Source organism: Lissotriton helveticus, chromosome 2_1, assembly GCF_964261635.1.
Source record: "Lissotriton helveticus chromosome 2_1, aLisHel1.1, whole genome shotgun sequence".
NCBI lineage: Eukaryota > Metazoa > Chordata > Amphibia > Caudata > Salamandridae > Lissotriton > Lissotriton helveticus.
The window spans coordinates 1,200,814,901-1,200,840,062 of NC_136059.1; the positions used below are offsets into that span (position 1 = coordinate 1,200,814,901).

Here is a 25,162-nt window from a genome sequence, read left to right on the forward strand (position 1 = left end):
ATGTCCCACTAACAGAGCAATATAACATTAACAGCAGGACATGCTTCGTTCATTTCAGAGACCGCCATTTATTCAGTTTTCCAGTGTATTTCTTTATTCTGAAACCTTGTCATTTTGAGCCACTAATGAATTCAATCACCATTTAATAAGTGGAAAATGTGCATGCCATTTAGAATAGGTGTAATAAATATCTAAACATTTGTAATAACTTATTGTTTTTGTAATAGCGTTCATGGTCAGTAGGGTCGCTTCTGAGCACTAATAAGCACGTAAAATGAGAAACCTGTGATACGCGCACACAAAGCTGCATTCGAATCTCATGGCACACTTTGTGTACTGTATCAAAAATAGATGCATTTTTTTGCAAGTCCACAGTAATATTCGCTTATTGTGTTCCAAGTGTGAAGGAAACACAGTTCAGAACTTCTTAAGGAAACTTTTCATTTCTTTGTGTGTTATTGCAGGACGGGCATTATTAAAAGTTTACGAATGCATGCCTGTGTTTTTTAATATGGGTTTATGTGCTGTTTCAAACTTTATTTTCTTAACCGTGACAGAAAGATGGACAAGAATGTGTTGTTTATTTTATATCCTCTATTTTCTTGCCTATATAACCAAATCGCGGTTTACTCATATGCTACGGTTGCAAAGAAGGGCAAGATAATGTGGCAGCCCTTGCCATGAAATTATCTGACACCCCTCCCTTTTTTCTGCTAGTGCTCGTTGGCAATATACAAAATTAATAAACGAGTCGTTGTCAATGCTACCTGGGACATTTTCTCTCGCATGTGAATTTTTGAAGAATCAGCAGGTTCATGCCCGTGGCCACACTTGACATCGCAATTCGATGGGCTGTATCCACTGAAAATGTGGTAAGCCTGGCCCCCAAGTCTGCAGTGCTCCCTTTTGTGCAAGAGCAGGTTCAACAGATAATAATGGCTACTGTTAACCATAGCCGGATGAAGGCAACTACTTTAATAGAGTTTCTTGGTTTTGGAATGTGTACAGTCATGATCGTGCAGTATTCACACAGCAGGTTCAGCAGCAGACATTCATAAAAAAAAAATTACGATTGTGACTACATCACGTTCTGAAAGAGACAGCTGACCTGTAGGTTGTCGAATAAGGAGACGCAAGACAAGCGATGAGAATAAGCCAATATATCTCTTAAGTGGTTGCGTGCTTCATGCACAAAAAGCTAATCCTGTTTCGCGGAACCATTTAATTCGCCCATCCGCCTTTCCTGTAGAGCTGAAGTGCTCGTCTCAGACATGTAATGCCCCGTTCTCGCTGTCAGATTCTCCAGTTGCACATATGCATGTGATTCCCAATGTTTAGAGATGAAACGTGGTGCCTCATCATTAAACTGTTGCAATTTTAACCTCATCTGAAATCAGTGGACCACCCCAGTGTTAAACAGAACGTGCAGTAGACTATCTTCTTAGTAATTTAGTTTGGTAATTACAAAAATAAAAATCTATAAAATGTGCATAAAAGCTGCCATCATAATACATATATTGCATCATTTCTGGTGCACAAAAACATTATGATATCCAGTACATTATTTGGTTTTTCATAAGTCTTACTGCTTTGGCTAAAAATTTACCTAAATGATAACCGGCAAGACCATCTTTCATCAACCTAAAAGTGTTTTTTTTTTGTTTTGATACTTTTATTCTGTTTTATGTAATAGAAATAAATTTAGCTTAACACAAAACAGAGAAGCGATCAAGGAACGGGAGTCATTAAATTCGATGCTCCATCTATAATAAAGAACAGATCATAAAAGTTAAATATTGGTAGCAATGGCTATTCCGGTTTTGGTTTCCATGGATATTTCCTAGGTTATACGTAAATTAAGACGGCCAAGTTTGATGTAGAAGATATACCATGACGTAATAACGTAAAGAAGTCAGTTTGGAAACAACGTCTCCAGAAAGTAGGAAAGAACAAAGAAGATATACAATCAGGAGGAAGAGTGCAAGATTCTGGTCCAACATCTTCGATTTAATTGATTGGCAAGCGTTTGACAAATTACATTTTCAGGTATTTTAATCTCAAGGTTTTGCAGTTCTTTTAAAACCTGAAAGGCAAACTTCACCAAGAGCCAGTCCCGGCGATAGGCCGAACGGCCAGCAGAAACAATGTTCAGTGCAACGGTGCCGCCACAAAGTGGTAGCACTTCCATTCTAATGCACATCAGCATTTGTGTGTAATGGTTACTTCTAACGAAGCTTTCCGCTACTTTGAGATGCACCTTGTTGAACAACCAATTTCTGTCGATTACTAGATTTAGAATTTAACTAAAACATGCCTGTAGCAACACAGAAACTTTCCTCACTCTCTCGCTGTATCTATGGTGATTAGTGGAACAAAACAAAACCGAGAGTTCAGATGTATAAATGAAGACATATAAAGGTTAGTGGTGAAAAGAATGCTTCCTCTTTACACAACTTAATTGTATCGTATTTGAAAGGCATCGTATGAATTATTAAGAGGGTGTAAGGTACTAGAGTTGATTTGTGTTCTGTAGGTCATGAGCGCATTCGAATGATATTCTCACACACGTTTAATGAGCAGTTCATGTTCAGAGCATTTAGTCAGTTTTATGTTTATTGACAGTACCATTGGTGATTTATCGAAGACTTCAGTTACTGTTTGCACCAAGGTTAGCAGCAGCAACAAATTGGACCTATAAGAATCTATGCCTTTGTAATCATTCTATACATGACCACCGTACAGAGGCAAAGACAAGCATAAACTCATTGATGACAGGAGAGGTGGCTAAGTTGTCGACTTAGAACGCATTCAGATTTAGTGTCTTTTAAAGAGGTGCATCTTCAATTCTTATCTAAATTGGAGCAGCGCTGGGGTAGTCCTTATGGATATGGGGATGTTGCATAGATGGAAAATTGTAAGAACAACAGGAGTGTAACCCATAGACCGAGTTGAGATCTCGGTGAGTAGACCAAAACAACAATATCTCAACTGGTTTCATTAAAGGAGTCAATTACATATGTATGTATAATACATTACAACGCAAGAAAGAGGGAGACTTGTGGTACTTTTTTAAAAAGTGCCCATGGCATCATATCTTTAGAAGATAAAAATGAAAAACAGTTGTAACAGCACTGTAGGCACAAAATGGAGAGGAAGCCCGAATTGGACTGGGTGCGCAAATGTGTTTGTGACACATAAGGGTGGCGACGCAAGTGACAATGTGAAAACAGCGAAAAGGCACAATGTGACAAAGTGAGAAATTTATATTCAAGAGGAATTTATGGTTCATCAAGAGCGAGTTACAATGGTTGATCAAGATTTTGCTGAGCAATTTAAGTGAATCGTAATGGAGTTTTACGCAACAAGTTGCACTGAAGTCGACGACGTTTCGATCCTATTGATTCAGGATTACCATCAGGACCGGGTTGCCAATTATGGAGTGCTGAGGGTCAGGTCATGTGAAGGAACCTTGGAGAAGGAAAGGGAGCTGGGGTGGACCGCAGCGAGCAAAACCATCAGCGCTGTGGCAGGTAGCCAGAGGTGGCTGTGAACTGGATGAGACCATGCTGGGTGACCGATGGGTGAATCCAATTGAAGTCGCGCCGGAGGGTGGCGTCAGCAGGCAGAGGAGGGTACGGGTGGGTCACGGGAACCTGAGGAGCCAGGTGGACGACGCACAGGGTCGGGCACCGATCCACTGGGTGTATGTGACGGCTGCAGTTGGACATGCAAGGGGAACCGTTTGTTAGAGGAATCAATCCAGGGAACGGAGAGGCGCTGCGATCAGCAGGGTGGCCCCCGGAGCAGCCGCACATGATTGTGGCGACTGGATGCTGATCGCAGTGCCTCTCCGCCTCCTGGATTGATTCCTCTACCAAACGGTTCCCCTTGCATGTCCGACTGCAGCCGGCACATACACCCAGTAGATCGGTGCCCCGACCCTATGTGTCGTCCATCTGGCTCCGCAGGTTCCCGTTACCCGCCCGTACCCTCCTCTTACTGCTGACACCACCCTCTTGCGCGACTTCAACTGGATTTACCCATCGGTCACCCAGCATTGTCTCATCTAGGTCACAGCCACCATTGGCTACCTGCCACAGCGCTGACTGTTGTACTCGCTGCAGTCCACCCTGACTCCCTTCCCTTCTCCAAGGTTTCTTCACGTGACCTGACCCTCAGCACTCCATAATTGGCAACCCGGTCCGGATGATGATCCTGAATCAATAGAATCGAAACGTTGTCAACTCTTCAGTGCAACCTGCGGCGCAAAACTCCATATGGTTCACTTAAATTGCTCAGTAAAATCTTGATCAACCATTGTAACTCGCTCTTGATGAACCATAAATTCCTCTTGTATATAAATTTCTCACTTTGTCACATTGCGCCATTTTGCTGTTTCACATTGTCACTTGCTTCACCACCCTTGTGTGTCAAAAGCACATTTGCACACCAAGTCCAATTTGGGCTGCCTCTGCAGTTTGTGTCTACAGTGCTGTTATAACTGTTTGTTTCATTTTTGTCTTCTAAATATATGATGCCATGGGCACTTTTTTTAAACGTACCACGAGTCTCCCTCTTTCTGACGTCGTAATGTATTATACATACATATGTAATTGACTCCCTCAATTAAACCAGTTGAGATATTATTGGTTTTTTTTTTTTGCATAGATTGAAAAGGCATGCTACCTTTTTTTTCGTTTTTACACTTCGTAGTCTGTTGTCAGATGGTGTACAGAAAAATACCAGGCTGGTGACCCAAGTATCTATGTATTTGTTTAGTTGTTTGTGCAAAAGGGACTTGGAAGTTATAGTCGCGTCCAAAATATTTTGGGGTTTCAATGAGATGTGTGTGGAAATAGATTTTCATATTGCACTTGCATACATTCTTGGAAACGAGCCTGAGCCTTCCTTCTGCGATAATATCAGAATACACCAAAACGTGCACGAGAAAAATTGTCACTTCCTCATGGTTTTTAGGTCTCGCGACCTATCGATGCGCGCATGCGGAGCGAGAATTCAAGTAGCGAAAATCCTCATGAAACCACCAGCTTTTTGCTGGCGTTTTCATGAAGTTCACGTGAACCACGTGACACGCATCAGGCACTCCTCCCACACTTCACGGACATCTGTTCATTTCTCCTGCACAAGGCTCGCAAAAGGCTCTCCTCCCTCCCCACATCAAAGGCATCAATCACCCTCCCACAGGCTTCCCCAGCGCTGCCCCGCCCCCTGCTTCACGGCCAGGCCATCTGTTCCCTGCCAGACCTCTCACACCTCCGTCACAGCATGCCTGTTTATGTGCTTGTAATTATTCATGGCCGGCCGCAGGCCTCTCCGTTTACAACGAACCATCCTTTGTGTTTATTAACGCAACCCCTACACGTCATATAAACCGCCCACCATCCGAACATCAGTTACAATGCACCCGGATGCATCGCAAGAGAACTAACGACATTCGGAAGACGCCCGGTGATTTTATACCCTTAACACTCTGTAAGCTGCACTGATTAAATAGCTTTCTAGTAAACTTGCATGTTGCATGCATTTCGTCTAAATGGTATTGACACCACGAGCGAGTGACGTATTGTTCTGAACCTTGCTAACTTTTCCCCGTCCGGTGAGTTACACACCGTTAACACAGCTTAGTGACTCGCTTGGAGTCACTTTTAACATCGCGTTTGAGCGCACAACTCATAACATCATTAACATCACTACCTGACCTACTAAGACACTGCCGAAATAAAACTGATACCTCGAACGGGTATCGTAACGGTTGAATCTTTTTAATTTCAACTTTTTTCGTTCTGTGTGTTAAACACCTAGTCTCCTCTGCCCCCTAACAACTAAAAAAAACCAAGCATTGGCATAGCCAATAGGTCTCGCTTGTGGGACATTATAAGTATTTAGTTTTGCAGCACAATATCCTTGGTGCAACAAGATATTGTGCTGCAAAACTAACTACTTATAAGGTCCCACAAGCAAGACCTATTGGCAATGCCAATGCTTGTTTATATTGCTGTAACTTTAGTCACAGAAACAACCTTTGCTGCTAGTAAGGCAGTCTACCCTTTGTCATGACTATTATCTCTCTTCACAGATTTGACACCTTGCATACTGATTTGGGTTAAACCCTTTCCTAATTCTGTATATACGGTGGATGGCTGTATTTTGCATATAGTATTGACTGTGAGCATTACAAAATTCCAATAAAAACTCCATCTAAAAAAATAAGAATTTACAAAAAAATACACACGAAAAAGGTAATGTCATTAACTGTATCTGTAGACGCAGAGTGCAATATGCAATGTGTTACCATTGTTGAGGAAGGGGCTGCATGACACCCAAAGGCTTGCACAATGTCTGACAAGAAGACCATTTGCTTCCATATTTTATCTGAATGCAAGTGCTTATGCCTTTCATCAAAAATCGATGGTTTCCAAATACCTGTTTTTGTTAAATGCATCTGTTGGAATGTATTCATGTAGCATTAATGTATTTATCCCAGACCATTGGGATCTAACAGTGTCTTACCATAATCTCCATAACTAGCTCCTCAGGCCTTTTTTGTTCACAGTAGTTTTTAGGTGCTGTTTTTCTCCTCTTTTAGTACTGCAACGGAGCACTGAGGGACACTTCACAACTCCTTGGAGTCCTCGACCAGTGGTTATTAACTACTGCAGCATCTTTGTATTGGATGTAGCTTCTGGACAGCAGTACATATGTCTCCGGTTATTGGATGTGGGTGGTTAAAAAGCAACCACTCTGCTGATTTTGCACTAAACCCCATCTACCCTCCCACTCCAGCGAGAAAGCCAGAGCATCATAGTGAGTGGGTGGAAAGGGACGAGAAGTGTTCACTGCTCCCAGCCTCTTTACCTATGGCTCCCTCTGAACCCCACCTGAAGTACTTGGGAGGGTAATGGGTTCCCTTCTGGGTTCTCACATGTGAAGTTAATGCCACCAGTTATTGGGCACAGTGGCAGTTTCATTCACTAGACATCAGGGAAGCTTAATCATTGTCTACTAAGCAGTGCTAATGAGTATTATTGTTGGAATATGCATTTTTTATTGCATATTAAGAACTGGTAATAGCACATATTACTGCCATGTATCAATAAGATTACTAACAGATTTAGTAATGGTGTACTTACTGGGTTATGGGTATGAAGTGTGGTTACTGCAAACTGGACCTTGGCTGCTAACTTTAAACTCCTTGGCAATTGTGTGCTGGCAGGACAGTGGCAATAACACCTGGCTGCTGGTATCTATTAATGACGTGCTATAGGTGGAACCATGTAGGGAGTAATTTTAGGCAGAGGAGCCTGATTGTGCACATCGGTTGCTAGAGAAGCTTGGAGCATGAGAGAAAAATTGGGCATGGATGGCAACGAGATGCCACAGAGAGGTGTAGTGTCGGTAATGTCAAAACTTTATAGTTCGGTTAATAAATGCCATTGCAATGATAAATAAGGTTATATATCAAACCATTTAAAAATGTGAAAGACATCAACTTAATCAAAGATCATTCAATACATACAAAATGAAAGCAACAAGTACAATCCCAGGTGAAGCGGTTTATCCCGCACAGCTGTGCACCTTTAACTGGACAGTATTTTAATGTATTGCCCCTTGTGGTAATAAGATTTAAATTCTCTTTCCTCACGGCGAGCGTCTGTCAGCCCAACATGGGCCCTCTGGGGTGGCGGGGGATGCGTCGACACATATTCTTGGTTCTCTAGTGTTCGTGGCTTCAAGTGCTGTTTACAAAGATGCTTGCGATTTGAAGTTTCCTTGAGCTTGGACAAGATGCGTCACGGCCTGCAGCTCATGGTGCCAGAGCCGGGAATGCCAAGGTGTTCGCCGCCCTGCCAGGTACACCACGTTCCTAGAGCCGGGCTCTGGGGAGATTGACTCATTAACTGAAGAGTCTGGATTCTCTAGTCCCCGAAAGAAAACGGCAAACATTTCGGAACAGCTTTTTATTCTGAATTGTAACCCTCCTCGTCCTCCTTTTTTCCAGCTCCAGCCCAAGTAGTTTCTGTTCCATGGTAATGACGTTGTTTTCGGGAGTGTAACAATCCCCCTGTTTAATGGTTCGTAATATTTAAATCCCTCGGGAACCGGTGCTCTAACCCGCACTGGAAGCCGCGCTGTCCGTGTGTCCCTCTTGGCATTTTATCAACATTCCTAGTGTGCTAAATGATTTTTTAAGTCGCTTAATCTGAGGGTCGCTGCTGGCCGCGTGCAGCAGCCGTCGGTAGCGGTGGATTTGCTCCGTCTATTTGCTCGAGCTGTGTACAAAGTGGGATTAGAGCCGCTTCAGACAGCTCGTGCCAGGGAGCCGGTGCTGCCGTCCCGCCGCCGCCCTAGCTTCCGGCGGCAGGAATGGCGCGCTTTTACTCTAACCTCTTCCTTGCCATAAGCGTTCTTCAAGAAGTCCTGTTTCGTTTGCTGTTGCCGCAAACGAAAAATTGCTATTATAAACGTTGATTTATATATCTATATGTTATCAATAGCACAATGGGAACAGGTTCATCATGACTTATTAGTTTCTTTTTGATTTCATAATTACCGAATGTTCGAAAGGATTTCTTCCCGCCCTCATGTGATGTTAAAACTAAAAACAGCAACTATTGAATATGCTTCAACAGGTTTTTAATTATAAATCCAGGTAGACGAATACTTTGGAGATTAAAAGAAGAGATCCGATGGAAGCAAGCAGCTAGGAAGGCTCAGCTTTGAGAGCCAATGGCATACCGACTTGGTCGCCAAGACCTTGCTCCAGTGCACAGCCTTATATGACCGAGTGCCAGAATTTTTTGACAGGTTAGCGCGGAAGTACCAGCCATTAAGAAATGTGATCGCAGAAAAGAAACCTCGCCTAACTGACGGCAGATCTCCTCGACCATGCTGGCAGAAGTCTGTGTGAGAGCAGCCGTGTACAGGAACTCCTTGTCCCTTGTTATCCATTTCTGGCAAAACTATGTGAAAATTAGGAAGGCTGTTAAGGCACTGCTCGTTAAACTGTTTAATATTTTGGACTTTGTCCTTCTCATTTTCCAACATCTTTTCCAGAGGTCCTTGCAATTTCTTTTTTATTATTTTAGTGTCTGCGATAGAAGAGTGCGGGTTGGCGCCTTCCTGTAGTGCTGGCACCCTGTAATGTAACTGAGAATGTTCCAGGTGCTGCGTTTCCACAAACCTTATTTGTTTGAAGCACAAGTTAGTATAGTTTTGTCCATCAATATCTGCTTGTTTACAAGAGGGTTTCGCAATTGAGTTTTCTGAAAAACTTGCACCCATTACATGTAAATTTAGACGTTTTAAAATTCTAAATATTTATTTTTACGAAGTAGCAGATTTGTTTTAATTTTTGTAGTCATGATTTGAATGCACTCTAAACATTTAATTTTGAAACGCTCAGCTCTTGTGGAGGGCAGATTTATGAAAGGTTTTGTGTCACCCTTGTGCCACGGAAGGGGACACAGGACAAAGCAAAACCTAGAATTAGATTTACCCAGCTAAGAAAAGCCACCTTGCATGGCCCTGCGTGGCTTAGTAAATATGGAGTAACGCAAGCATTTAACAGTTTGAGAGGCGAGAATGAGGGGGCAGTGAACACACTAATGCAGATATAGTGAACCTGTGGCAGTTAAGTTAAAAAATATTATGGGTATTGTGTTTAAATTTCGGCTAAAAGATTAATTCCACAACAATGAACTGTGCGGCTGCGTTATTGTTAGATTCATGTTTTCTCTGGAAGCTAGTGGCCAACATTTGCACCAGCATGGTTTCTAATGCAGTCATTTTTAGGTCCAGCTTAGACAGTGCATGTACTGTTTCTTCCAGGCCTATATTTTTTTCCTATCCAGGGCCTACGGATCACCCATTGCCTACCATTGAGTGCATCCTTTTCGGCTGGCTCCATCATGTACTTCTCTTCCTTCTGTGCTCCTCCCCTGTCGTAATTGGTTTGCACCCACACTCCCTCCTTCAATTGCCCATGTCTACCCTCCCTTCCATTGTCTATGTTGCTCGGCTCCCAACCTTCCTTTGTTTATGTTGTTCTGCTCCCACTATCCCTCCCTCTTTCTGCCTTATTCTGCTTCCACCCTCCTTCCGATACTCAGCATTGCTCTGCTACCACTCACCATAACTTAAAAGGTACTAAGATGCTGACACTGCCTGCCGCATCATGGTGCTTTTTTCCTCACTTCCTCCGTTGGACTTGTTGCCCCTCCCCATCCAGCATAGCAAAGTACAGTGTTATGACACAGAAATAGCTGACTGCTTGATGTTGCTTACTCACCCCTGCCTTCTGTTGTCCATATTGCCTTCAGCCCACCATTACAACATAAAACGATATGAGGCAGGCACCACTGACCACGCCATAGCAATTTGTTTCCCCCTCCATGATGCCACACACCTTACCCTCAATCTCGCCAATAATTAAAATAATGCTATGAAGCGCTAGCTTCTGTGCAATACAGCTAAAAAAACATTGACCAAGCCAAATGTTTGCATAGGGGAGACCCATTGGCTTTGCAAATGCTTATTTGCGTTAGCCAAGTGGGGATTCCAGAAACCATTCCTTCTACACTTAGCTGTGAAGAATCCCAGTGATCCTTATTTCATAACAGTTCTTCTGAGGAGTCATATTAAGTTTTTGAAGCATCGCATTGGTAGTAGTAATTAGATACCGTAATTCATTCTAAGTCACTGATTCCCTTTCAGGGAGGAAATAATGGATTAAGAGCAAGTTGATTTTCTGGGTTGCATATCCACAGAATTTTGGATAGGTGAATAATTTGTAATCGCGCTCACTTCCTGCTCTTGTTCCTTGAGGACAACACCTCACTGAAGGTTGATGGAAATATTAAGAACACCTCCTTTGTGAATGCCCATCTTGCATGTGGGATAGAGTTTATTTCTTGGTTGTCTTTTGCTGCATCTGGGTAGTTATGCTCTTTCACTTCAGCATAAGAATAGTTTTTTATAGTCTTGCATTGTTTGTAGACTATCTCACAGTTTTGTAGGATAACTTTCCAAGCTATTCCCAGGAAAACATGACTTTTAATTTCTCAGAGAAGGGAAGCTCATAACACTTTTTAGGGCTCGCGCCCTGCGTTGCACTTGCGCAGTGCTCGCGCAGGCGAGAGCCCTTTTGTCCAGGGTTTGAAAACGGACCCTGGAATCGCACACGCTTCCTGTTGGGTTCCGCTATTGGGCTTTGCCTGCGTGTTTTTTGTAACAGAGCACACAATAGGCCAAAAGCACCCGCACCAAAGCTCATATGTTTGCAATTAACGTGCCCAGACACGGGCGCGATAATTGAAAACATATGACTCGTAGTGGCGCGCGCACCACTCTCGGGTGTGTTTTAACTGCGTCGGATTTATCGCACAGCTTCTAACTCTAGTCAGAAACATGCAAATAAGGAGATTGACTTATTCACTGAATAGTCTGGATTCTCTAGTCTCCGAAAGAAAACAGCAAACATTTCGGAACAGCTTTTTATTCTGAATTGTAACCCCCTGAATATCAATGGAGAGTAAAATGCTTGTAGTGCATCTGATGTGGCATTGCTAGTAATTCATTTCATCTCATAACCCCCAGCACACTCCTCTGTTTCCTTGCCATTGTCCACACTACAGTTAATGTGCTCTCAAGTAGTAGATTAATATTTGATGGAGGAGGAGCTTAAGTGTTTACAAGGTCACGATCTTGAACCAGGTTTGAAAGATGTGTGGGTAGATTATACAACTGTTCCAGCATTTGAGCATCTACCTTAAGATTTCCACTTCCCTTCACAGAGGACCACTGAACAAAAATAGCATATTGACTTTCCTCTGACTACCGGGTCCTTGGCAGTGCACATTCTGGAGGGTTTTCTATAACCCTTCACTAGTGATCTTGTCCCAGTTTAATTTCAATTTACCTTGGTGCAGAAGAGAACACTAACTGCCTTTTAAAACGCTCTATACTTACTTAATTTTGTCATTGCGTTTATTAAAAGTGTGTTTTACTAATCTTCTTTTCTCCTCCTCGACAGCCTACTTGCGCAGAAAGGGAGAGTTTGTACGCTCAGGGCCTATGCATGCTGCCTTTCTAGAATAGCGTTACATATTGATATCTTTTTTTGGAAGGTCTTCCTGTCTGATGGCCTGCATAGTCAATTTCAAATTGAAGGCTTGAAAAAAATCAAATCTCTCCCATGTAGAAGTTGCACCAGCTAAAGTTGTTGGCATCTCTGCTTTAAAACTCCTCATCAAACAGTTAATGCTCTTCTTTTGTCTTTTTGTTTTTCATTTAAGAAAGGGGTAATATTAGACAAGAATATAAACAATGATGAATAAATTAAGAACATAGATTTCATAGATGTGCTGAAGTGTTAAATCCTCCATAAAAACTCAGTCTGAACATTAAAACATTTTAATCCAAGTAATGTGAAGTTTTGATGCTAAATTCACAAAAACAGACATGTAAGGCATCTCTTACTCCTGTCCACCATCACATTGTTCTGTGTCATATCTGGGTTGAATCCATCGTTGTTCTTTAGCTCACTTAGCCACCCCAGTTCAGACCAGCCATAGGCAAATCAGTCTTGATCCTGTTCCTTATGGGAACAGTCCAGCCTGAACTGCCAAGCCAGGTTTTCCCTGGACTGGAAACATACATCCTAGGACCGGCTTCGGGGTAACACCCTTCATCAGCCAGGCTAGCTTAAATCCAAAGTGAGCAAGTGACCCACATCTGGGCATATCCTGCTAACTTAGTGCGAACAAAGCAAACACAAGGAGATGATGGATGGAGTGCTGAAACTTTTCAGACACTCACCCCCAGTCACAAATCTGGGTTGAATCCATCATCGTTATTTAGCTCACTTCGCCACCCCAGTTCAAATCCAGCCATATGCAAATCAGGCCGGACCCTGTTCTCATGGTGTCTCCTACATGTATAGGAGGCATTTTTTTCAACTGACTATTTAGCTACATGTTCTAAGAATGTCTTTCTTTGAAAATTGGTTAGATTACTAAATGGTTGGTAAATTTGTTGGTAACTTGTATATTGCTTTATTAGTTTGTGTTGCTTTGCCTTTGAGAATGATTATTTGGAATTCTAGTTGTGTTCCGTCTGTCGCTTGGACTGCGGTTTCATTCTGACAGGTCTTCTCCAGAATACAGTTAGAGCGAGCAGTTTCCTCGTTGGTTTCCACCTTGTTGGTCTATCCGCTTTTCTTCAAGAATAAATGTCTTGAATTCATCTTGCTGACCCCTAAGTCTTCATGATGCATGCCATCTTGCCACCTACGCCACCAACAGCAATTTGGTGATAATGATTAAGACTACAAGGAGGTTGGGCCGGCTGAGGTATTCAGCGACCAGTAGTTCATGTAGAGGATCTGAAAATCTAGTGCAAATCTTCATTTATCTTCAGACTGTTTCGTTTGTGGTTTGTCAGATATTATTAGCTGTTTTAATGCTACGCAATTCGAGATGTTCTTCTATGCTTTCTTCTCAAGCACGAGGACGAGATGCATGCTTGAAGACTTTCGTGTGCTTCATCTTGCTTCTTTAGACTAGAGCACCAGGCTCACTTTGTTGGTTTATCAACTATTTGAGCACTGAGGTAAATCATTGGCATTTCATGCCTCAAATGTATGGACTCATCACTTTAATTTTGACACAACTTTGAAGATTACTGCTAGTCATTACAATGAGATTTTCTACTGCTGAAGCACAGAACTCAGATTAATTCTTTACTTTCCTGAAAGCACGTTGTAGATTGCACTTCTCAATGTCTATTTTCTTGGCCATTTATAATAGCAAACAGCTCATTGTTTATGCATTCCAATTTATTTAAATTAAAAAACAGTTCTCAAATGGAGACAATGGCATTATGTATTTGAAAATTACCTTGTGGCTATAGATGGAAAGAATTTTTCTGCAGAAAGGAAAAAAGCATTTTTCTTTAGTCTTCTCGGTGACTCGGGTCAGAAGATATTTGATAATTCTGTGGAAACAGAACCACCTTCTAGACGATTTATGCCATTAGGTGAGTAGGAGGAGACCACTTAGAGAAATGTTTTACAGAATAACTTCTTCTCATGTTAGAGTGACAATTTTGTTTTTAAACACTAAAACAATTGATTCTGGAAACTGTTGAGTACATTCCAGCTCTTAGTATTTTTAGCTTTCAAGTGCGATGTTGAGGACAATATAGACAGACGTGCTTGGGAGATCAGTTTGCTTGTAACTGTGGATATAAGAAACTTCAAGAAAGATTACTTGATGGCAGGATTCCCAATTTCGCATAAGGTTATTGACATCGCCAAGGGCAGTAAATATTAGAAAATGTATGTAAATGTTTCACCTGCTGATGATTTTTCTGCTTCAATTATTGTGTATCCCATTGGAGCTTAGGACAACAATTACGACTCGGGGTTTAAAAAAAAAGGATGCATTTCAGATGTGGTTCCAAAGCTCACTCATGCATCTAGTCTATATGTCTGACCATGGTCCTTGTTGCATTACATGCAAAAAAGGTAGTCATTTTCAGAGTTTTTGCAAGAGTTCAAATATGATATGCTTATAAAGTTAGACCTGTCACTTACTTTTAAGGTAAAACTTGAAATTTCTGAATGATTCATGTGATGTTCACATTGTAGAACCTGCTAATTCCTCAGTGTGTTTTTGCAGTTGCTACTCACAATAAAAAACGGGGACATTCAGCAGTGAATCGCTGGTGGCTATTGGCCTGCTTATTTTTCTGTCATTAATATTAAATTTTCCTATCAAGAGGCCCTTTCTGAATCCTCCAAGGATTTCACCACATTCATGACGTTATTTTCTTTTTAGATACCTAAGCATTCCTTTCAGCCTGGCATCTGACTGCTAGTGTTTTTCTAGAAATAAAGGAATGTCCTATTTAAAGACATCAGCGGGATACAGGCACATAATACCCTAGATCAGGTCCTTCAAATTTGATCTGAGATGGGCATGCCACTTTCAGTCTAAAGGAACAAACCTTTAAGCAGTGAAGCTGGCTACTTAACTCATACTATTTCTTCTGAAGGGATCAAACCCAAATCCAATTTAAGTGCAGTGATTAACAGTGCACGTAAGCCATCCAACAAAGATTCACATAGATTGTTCTTGGGTCGAAGTAAACATTATGCATGCTTTGTCGAAGAATAACCTTTTATAGTGGAACCTTTGAGGAAATTGTTGCGGAATAGAGAAATTTGTGTTGGGTGTTAAGCAAGATGAAGTTTTTGTCTGTGTGTGACTAGATTGTGTCTGCACCATCTCTCACGCCCTTTGATTCGTCTGCCAAGTTTTCTGTTAGAGTTTATAACCGCTTTACCGGAATTGGGTGTTTGTTGACTCAGTGGCAAGTTAGCAAGGAATGCACTTTAGATTTCATTTTGTGTACTTTGAAGAAGGTACAAATACATTTAAGTTCAGTTGAAGCCTTGGCTTATTGTATGGGTGGGGGGAAAATGTAGATTTTAGAACATATTTGGTGGCCAACAAATGTTATGTTGTTACTCCACCGTACAACACAAGGTTCTCACAACAGGAATGGTTACAGGTAAAGCACCCGCCAGGTTTGTGCATTTGTTTTCAAGGCTTCAGAAATATTCCTTTGTTAATAAACATATTCCTAAAAAAAAAATGTCTGATAACTGATTGTGACACATGGCATTATCAGATAATTCTGAGGACTCTGAAGTCGCAGATAATGAGTGTGAAGAAGCAGTCGTCGATGCCTCGCAAGCTTGTATTGGAACTGAACTGGTACAAAGAAAGGCTGATTACCAGAGTGTGATAAGGGTCGTCATTTGAAGGAAGTGAAAAGATGCATGGTTGAAAGATGGCCTCATATCAGTGTGCTGGATAAATCCCTACTCTCTTATCAACAAGTAACTTCGAAGTTGACAGATGTGAACAATATGATAACCAGTCAGGGGTGTTTGGTCCTACAATCATCTCAAAAACGGTAGTTTTACTTTGGAGAATGTCGACATCCTTTTATGATGGCTACTAAAAAGTTAGTTTAAAAAATTGTAATTGTGGCCAGCCATGGATAGTCATGTTGAAGATTTTGTGGACAGGTGTCAGCAATGCTTGTTGGCTGACTAGCAATAGAAATATCTAAAGAACATGTCAGTTTCCTTCATTAACTCTTAAAGTGTTGCAGAAATTGGCCATTGAATTGCAGGATCTTGAGTTATAAAGAGGACTTGAAGAAAAGTTGAAGTCTCAGTAGTATTTAATCACATCAACACAATCCAGAAAGAGACCAGAATAACAGTTGGAATTTTGTCAGAATAACAGTAGCCATCATAACCACTATGGGGATGTTACAAAATAGGATAAGGGAGTAGGGGAAGAGGAATGGCTGAGAGGGAAAAGAAAACAGCTGAGAGGAAAAAGGTGACAATGCAAAATGGAGTAATTTATTTTACAACACAACTCTACTTCAAGGAAAATTACAAAAAAACAAGTACATATCATATATATTATATATATATATAGATCTCTTTCAATAGAGTACCAGCTGTAAAAAGAAAGGTAACTATAAAAGGTCAGGAGAGAATAGCTAACAAAACCATAGGAATGTACTAAAGAAATAAACAGGGGAGAGGGAATTCTAGGGAGGGAAGGGGAAAGGTACTTGGACTGCTGAAAGGTGGTGACCAGGGATGCAGAATAATATTAATTCATTACAAAATCCTCATCACTCGGGTACCTAACGTTCACTATTATTATTCTCTTCCACACCACTTCCATTAGTGGCCACAGACAAGTGTGTGGATTCCATAGAGTGATTCCCCCTGTGCATTTAGCAATCCTGTCTATGCCCAAGGTTTGGACATTTTCTAAAGTAACTATGTTCCTCCCGATTTTCATGCAAAGAGAAATGGCTGCTATTCGTGCTCTTTGTTTTCTGATAATCTGACTTTAGCACAATCCCCTTCTTTGAATTTTGGCTGGGCAACACAATTTTGCCAATCGTATCTTTCCATGTTTTTGCTTTGATATTGTTAGATTGGTCCCATTCTGTACTCCCTGTTCACTTTGCTTGTAATTTCTCTTTTTAACCAATATATTGTCAATTTAGTTCTCAGCTTTCTACCTTTAAGTGAAAAAAATGTCAATGACCCCTTAAAATTGTTAGGAGTAGAGCGGTATGCCCACATCATTTCCTGTAGATCTTTTCTAATAGGGACATGCCTCATTTCTGCTCTTTGCATACAGTCTTTTATTATACAGTTTATTTGCTCTATCATGCCATTCACTTTTGGGCAGTACAGTGCTGTTTTCTTTCAAGACATCTTTAATTTGGAAAGATGCAAATAGTACACCATTATCTATAATAAGGGTCTCCGCTACACTGGACTCATGATTTACTCTATCTCTACAGGGGGACAATGGGGGTTGCTTTGTACTAAGAGTTTTGTCAATATTAGCACTATCAGTGCCATGCCTAACTATATTTTCAATCTATGTGCCCATATGGGGCCACTAGTAGTCAGAACATATCTTGTTCTTTGTGGGGCTTTAGCCAAGATGACCTTCATGTGCGAGATCTATGATTCTTTATCTTGTTTCTTGTGGAGGAACAATTTTATCCCCTCAGCAAATATATTTTCCAGAATTCTAATCTCACCTCTCAGTATTTTGCTAGGAGGTCAGGAAATTAACTTTGTTTTTTTTTAAACTTTCAGGCCACCCTTTGTGCATATGTGAGAGAAGAGTTTTAAATTCTTCATCTTTAGTTATGCATTCTTCCCATTCGTTGGGATTAGGCTAGGCAGTGTTACTTCCAGGACAATATCCTCAAATTTCTTTCACATCTTCAGTGCTACTTTTCAGGGAATTATGGGAGAGGTAATCAGCAATATTATTTTGTGACCCAGGGAAATACTACATTTTGAAATTGTATCCTTCAGGACCAAGTACCCAGTGAGAAATTCTTGGTGTAGTTCTCTCCGACCCTTTTGCAGTAAATGCATAAGTTAAGGATTTGTGATCCATTCTGATGGTAAATGAAATTCCCCACAGAAAAAAATGTAAAGTACTTTACTTCCCAATTGCAGGCTAGAGCTTCTTTCTCTACCACCGAATACCTAAACTTAGCTGCCTTTCCGTCGAGAGCTCTAAAGGGAGCAATGTGTTCGGTTTCCTTTAATTTTTTGTGTAAGCATAGCTCCCAATCCCTTATTGCTGTCATCAGCGGTGAATTGAGTAGGTTTGTTTGGGTAAACTTTTCCTAAAGGCAGATTATTGAGTATGACTGACTTGATGCACTGGATAGCATCTAGACATTTATCAGCCCAGTAAAACATTTTTTGTGGGTTTCGAATGTGGCCTACTATATTTGCAAAACCATGAACAAATTTAGAGTAGAACTCAGCGAGCCCTTGGAACAACTTAAGAACTTCCTTACTGGTGGGAACAGGTGCTTCTTTATGGACTCCACTAGATCCCATTTAGTTAAATCCCCTCTTGGGATACTGTACAACCCAGATACTCTAGAGATTTTATTCCATTATGACATTTTTCTTTTTTATGGTTTATCCTGCATCTCTGTCTTTGTAACACTTCCCTAAGGGGAGTGTTATGTTCAGTTTCACTAGTACTGAAAATCAAAATGTCATCATTAAAGCAAATCTTTTTAGAAATACCTTGAAGTAGATGTTGCATGATTCTTTGAAAGGCAGCTGCAGGTGACGCAAGACCAAATGGCATGCATCTATATTGGAAAGCCCCTAGTGGGGTGATAAATGAGGTTAGGTGTCTTGTAGGGGGAGGTTTTTCTACTTGATGATAAGCAGCGGATAAGTCTAAGACACTAAAATAGGAAGCATCATCAATGAGTGTTAGTATATCATAAATGTAGGGCAACGGTTGCCCGTCTACCCGTATGTTTGAGTTTAAATCCCTTACATCAACACAAAGTCTAATTTGTCCCTTTGTGGATTTACCTACTATAACAATGGAGACAAACCACTCGGAACTAAATTAATTGAACATGTTCAATGTTCAAGCAGTTTGTTTATTCCATCCTTGAGTTGCGTATACTATAGGTGAGGAATAGGTCTGACCTTATGCACAATAGGCTTAGCATTGGATCTGAGCAGAATGGGGTGTTGATAATTCTTCAACAATCCCAACTTCTCAGAGAATACGTTGGGAAAATCTTTGCATATTCCCTCCCCACACATGGAGGAATTCACTAGTAGAACCGGATCGGGTTATTTGAATAAAGCCTGGTCCCCAAATCTTTTCGATATTTCCATCGAGAAGGTTTGACACATTTCCATCATTCCTTCCAGTTGTATCAAATCCCCAGTTTGTCTGGTGGCTCTAATACACCATAACTATTCGGGAACGTTTTCTCAAATACATTCCTATCTAATAGAATGTATGGGGAACATGAGTCAACAAGGACAGTCACAGCTTCGTTATCCAATAAGGCTTCACAAGATAGGAAATTTTACCTCCTTGTCATCTTCAGTCACTTGAAAGACATACTTCCTTTCTTCTTGGATGTCGGATTCTATCATATGTACTTGTTTAATCTGTAGGTTTCTTCATACTCTAACAATATGTCTCTTTTTACCATTTTTTCTATACATGGAATTCCGTGCTTGACAGTTCACATTAATTGCTAGGTGCCCTACATTTCCACAACGCTAGCATTGAACTTTTTCATTTACTGTACTCTGTTTGGTAGGGTCATCTACTTTAATGCATGGAGGAATCTCCTGTTTCTTGATTGTATTCGCTTATGCAGTGGGTAACTGTCTTTCTGTGTTAGTCTTAGCTTCTTTCATCTATTCAGTGGTATGCTCGATTCCTCCAGCTAAGTCAATTGATTGCTTGAGATGAAGATTTTGTGTAAGTAGTTTTTCACGTACCCTTGGATTATTTGTACATCTTACTAGTTGGTCGCGGACCAAGGAATCAGTCAAAGGGACAAAATCGCAAGTATTGGACTACACTTTAAAGGCAGCAATATGATGTAACCTTTTCTGCCTTGCCCTGTATTCTATTGAAAAATATGTCTTTCCAAGACTATTTTTTCCAAAGTATTCTTGGTGTTTATTCGAGGTAGTTTGTTACACATCTACTTGCTCATCTTCTTCCTCATCCTCGGGGTTAGATATATTTTCATGTATCTTACGTCCTTCAATACTCTGGTTGTGTAGTAAAATATGTTTGTGTGACGCAGTGCATTATTCTCTTTCTATAGCAATTAAATAGGACTCAAACAATTGTGATTATTGTCTCCAAGGAACAGTGCGTTCACCTTCCTCATTGAGAAACGGTGGGGTTTGGGACATGCCGGCTGCTGCCATAATATTAATGTATATGTAATAGTCCATTAAAGGTGAAAACTGCAGAATAAGATACTGAGGAGGCCCAGGTGGTAAGGAAAGTACATTGCTGTTGAATGTGCAATGCATAAAATTAAAATTGTTTTTTGTTGCAAAGTAATTATCCAGAAATACGATGAAGTCAGGGAGCACTCTTTCTTTGGATCCTAGAGGGTGTGTATGGATGTTTTGATAGGCTACTAAAGAGGAGACAGCCATCACACTTCCCAGGTTGTACACATTAGGAGAAGGGTTAGAATTCACTCTTGCCGGCTGGCCTCATCCTATTCCCAGAACATCTGGAGCGATGACATGTCTAGGATGCTCCGTCCAAACACTCATCTCGGCTGCGTGTACCGCTCAGTACATTAGGCAAAAGTCCTGGCATTGTCCCCCACAGGCACAGTGACTCAATAGTGCTCACTGCCCAATTGTGCTAGGTCAACATCCTCCAACAATGACGGGCATCACTCTCCACCGGAACGAGCTGGGCTCATGATGCACAGAGGTGTGCCAGGAACAGATTATGAGGTGGAAGGTGGGCTGAAACATAGCATTTGCAAGGCCCAGTCGCCGGAGACGCAAACAGTCTTTTGAGGAGCATTCAACAAGCTGTACAAAGTAGCTGTAAGCTAATTGCATATAATGGTAACTCCTTGTGAATAGGGACTGTGATTGCAACTCGAATAAGCAGGTAGTTAGCAGCGGCCAGAAAATCAACGTTTTAATGTTGCTGAAGGTACACAGTAGATTGTACACTAGCCTAAGTCCTAGAGCCAGTCTATTTTCTTGATTTTTGACTGGTCACCGTATATGGGGGTGATGATGTCGCCGTTTCCACACAGCTTGTAGGTGTCGCCAGTGTCATAATGTTGTCTCAGTGGTATTGAATCACATCATCACAATCCAGTCAGAGATCAGTATGACAGTTCGAATCTTGACAGAATAACAATCAATCTTGTGGGGAAACAATTTTATCCCCTCTGCAAATATATTTTCCCGAATTGTTTAATTCTAATCTCATCTCTCAATATTTTGCTAAGAGGTCAGGTAATTAACATTGTTTTAAAAAAACTTTCTGGCCACCCTTCGTGGATATATTAGAGAAGAGTTTTGAATTCTTCATCCTAAGGCATGCATTGTTGTAAGTGTTTTGGATTAGGCTAAGCAATGTTACTTCCAGGACAATGTCGTCTAATTTCTTCTACTTCTTCAATGGTACTTTTCAGGAGATTATGGGAGAAGTATGGGAATGGTCCAAGAAAAGGAATGGGTTGGGCACAAACAGCTGAGAGGAAAAAGGAAAACTGCTGAGAAGGAAAGGAACTCCAGAGAGGGAAAAGATAACAGTATACAATATAGTAATATAAATTACAACACAATGTCGCATTCACCGCATTGTCCTGCGTGAGTATTTTTGTAAATGGGTCACATTTACATTAGCTGATGCCCCAGCTACGGGTAATGTGATTAATTTTTTAGGTCTTGCCTGGTGAAAGCAGCACATGCGCTGCTCTCGCTATTGCGAGTACCTTTTGGAATCAATTCTGCAGAGGGCTTTCATGCACGAGTCTGCATGGACAAACATGGCTGCTCACGCCATTTGTCCATAGCAAACAGTGTGCGTGTGTCCGTAGGGACTGTGGACAGTCCGACGACATTTTGTTGCCACAGCAACGAAAATGCCGCTTCGTGTGTGCTTTTAATTAGCGCGGGCTTTGCGCGATCGCTTTCACTTTCACGGCCGCTTGTTTGAGCACATATTCGCCTACTTCTACTCCTGTAGAAGATGTCTCTGGGTGGGATAATAGCCCTGTTTACCGTGATACCCGAGACAGCGACTAAAATCTCCCAAAAACACTCACCAGCAGAAGGAGGCTGTTCTTCCTTCTTCGCTCTTCTTGTGCGGCCTGACATTTTCTCCAGCCTGAAGGTACCTATTAGCCGCTCACTTCCTGCTCTGACTGAAGAGGCGGAGAGTGGATTGTAATGTCTGAGAGCCTCGGCGCTAGGGGCACCGCACCTGCAGCACCCAACATGCGCTTACACATAATATGGCTTGGCTCAAAGAAACTCGCCATGATGGAATGGACATCGCAAGAGGAAAAAAACGAGAAACCCCGAAAATCGGCGCTTATCCTGAACTTTCTTTTTAGAGAAAAGCCCCTGTACAGACAATAATTAGTCACAGTCAGGTGGACATATATTATACGTTTCCTATTACTGATGGTTTGCAATACCGTTTTTAAAAGGTGTTTTATATTTGCCCATTGTGAACAATATACACATTTTTGCAGAGGTATACCATGATATTTATAATCGACAATGTTAATCCCTTCAACAAAAAGCAAAACGAAACCAGATACATTGATGTGGAGCTTTTCAGAGAATACAAGAGAAGAATCCACAGAGCGTCTTAATTGTAGCATGTTTTTGTACCAAGTAAGTCAAAGGTAAGAATATATAGCGTCTTGACATATACATCTTCATAATGCCTTAAAGAGAGAGAAAAATAATTTCAACTTCGCACCCCGATAATGTTTTGGGACACAATCCAAAATGTCCGCCTTGTTTCAAAGCGCTTACTAGTTAGTCGCCCCTGCTTACATTGAACACCTCCTTTCCAAGATGGCCGTCATACTAGCAAATAGCTAAATAAAGGCGTGCGTGCTAGGTTCCCCAAGGCATCAGTTACACATCACATGATTGTAGCAAATCACTTTCTATTCTTGTGCCTAGCAAAACAAGCATTTGCAATGCAATAGGTCTCACATTTACACGAGTTTAAGCTATTGTCATTGTGAATGACAATGACTTTTATTTATGTTTTGGTTTTTAAAAAGGAAGGTACTCCCAAACACTTGAGTGTGAGTAATTGGGTTTTCATTGAACATACTTTAAAGTACAAAAATTTAAATCGGTGTTCACAGAACCTAATGAAGTTTAGCCTGTTAGTGAAAGTGCTGTTTTAGTGAAAGGTGGCTGTTGAATGGAATATCGGATCTGCCATGAAGTTGAGACCTAATTGGACGGAGGGAATTTTAAAGCGGCAATTTTACAAATGATGATTCATGGTTTGATGAACAAGATGAATACTTACAAAAGAGAAAAGTATGTGAGCCGACAATTTCAGTTTGTGAAATTTGCGCACCAGTCATCTGATGACAGTGGTTGTTCTGTTACTGGCAGTGGTTCCAATGATGCTGCGATTGTCCCTGACAGTGGTTCTTATGATAATACTCAAAGTGTTGCATCTGGTATACAAAGTGTTGGACCCGGTCCTTTGGGCAGGTTCACCCCGTGACTTTTTTTTTGCTTTTTTCCTAGCCTGTTTTTGGAACCGGGGTTGGTGATTTTAGGCCTCTGCGCACTTTTTCACTGTGGTACAGTGTAAAGTGCGTGTGCTCTCTGTGGATGGATGGTGAGCGCCCTGCCCTCCCATAGGAATGAATGGGAAATATGTATGCCCATGGTAGATTCCTGATGCGTGGGGAGTGCAGGGTTGAGTTTGATATGTATGAACTTGTGAGAATGAATGCTGCAGAATGGTGTATGCGGCATGGCTGTGTCTAGTCTAGAAGCGCCACTTTTAGAAGTTGGCATAATTGTGTAGTGAGTCTGCTGGCACGTGATTGGCTGATGCGCCTGGGCCTGCTGGTGGATGGACTGTCTGTTTGAGTAGGATGGGGTCTGCCAGGCCTGGAGGAGGGGGTCTGAGTCAGCCGTAGATGAAAGGCCCCCATCTGCTGTCACGGATGGGAGGGAAGAGCTATGGTGGTGCCAGGCTGCGCCTGTCAGCCCACCCTGCTGCCTCTCCCTCCTGATGACCCACTGTCACCTCTGACCTGAGGCTGACAGGAGAGGGAAACCAGATACACCCAGGGCTTAGGGGCTCGCTGACACAAAGACTTCAAAAGACTTCAAAGCCTTTTCTGTGTATAAGAAGGGGCTGTGTTCCCTTCCAGTGGGTTCTTGTCTTGTTCTGTGCTGACTGGGATCTACCCGGGGCGGGCGCTGCCCAGCCCCTGGAGGCGGATGGACTGCTGGGGGACTCTTCCTGACTGTCCCCCTGCCTGCTGCATGGCTTGGAAGACTTTGCTGGTCCATAGCGCTTAGGTGCGCTGTATTTGCTTTTCCTAGCGCCTGGGAGCGCTTTGCCTATTTTTCTAGCGCTTTGGAGCGCTTTATTGCCCAAGTGCTGGAGAGCGCTTTATTTGTCTTCATAGCGCTACTTGGCCCCAAGCGCTTAATAGCGCTTCAACTTTTATGGGGTGCTGTTTGTAGCGAGGGTGCCACCCCTCGGATCGTGGTTCCCCGCCTGCCTGCCTAAAGAGGAGGGCCGCTGCGCTGCCCGCAGCGACCCGGAAGTGGTCGGCCGGCCGGCCAATCTCAGCGCGGCCGGCCGGAAGTCCCGCCCCCCCGCAGTCGGCGGGAAGAAGAAGAGGAAGGCGGGGGAGATGGCGACGGTGCGCGGGGCTCCTCTTGGCGGAGGGAGCCCTGAGGAGAAGATGGCGGCCGTTGCGGGGCTCCCGTGACCAAGAGGGAGCCCCGAGAGAAGGGGAAAGCCTGGCTGCCTCGCCGCCGGTCTCCCGTGTGGAGAGGGAGACCGGACTCGCTAGGAGCCGAGAGGGAGGTGCCGGCAGCCGGGAGGACGCCGCAGAGAGCGGTGCGACGCTGGAGCCCCCCCGCAGCAGAACCGGTGAGTGAAGGGCTGCGGGGGGAGGAAGCTCCGTGCGGTGCCGGTCCAGGCACCGAGTAAGGGCGGCCCCGAAT

The 25,162-nt window shown here is 42.3% G+C and overlaps 1 protein-coding gene across 7 annotated transcripts in view; it reads left to right on the top strand.

Annotated features, from left to right (window-relative positions):
• PPP3CA (protein phosphatase 3 catalytic subunit alpha) overlaps positions 1 to 25,162 on the top strand; it is a 665,570-nt gene that overhangs the window by 196,887 nt on the left and 443,521 nt on the right. The gene's annotated exons all lie outside the window — the stretch shown is intronic.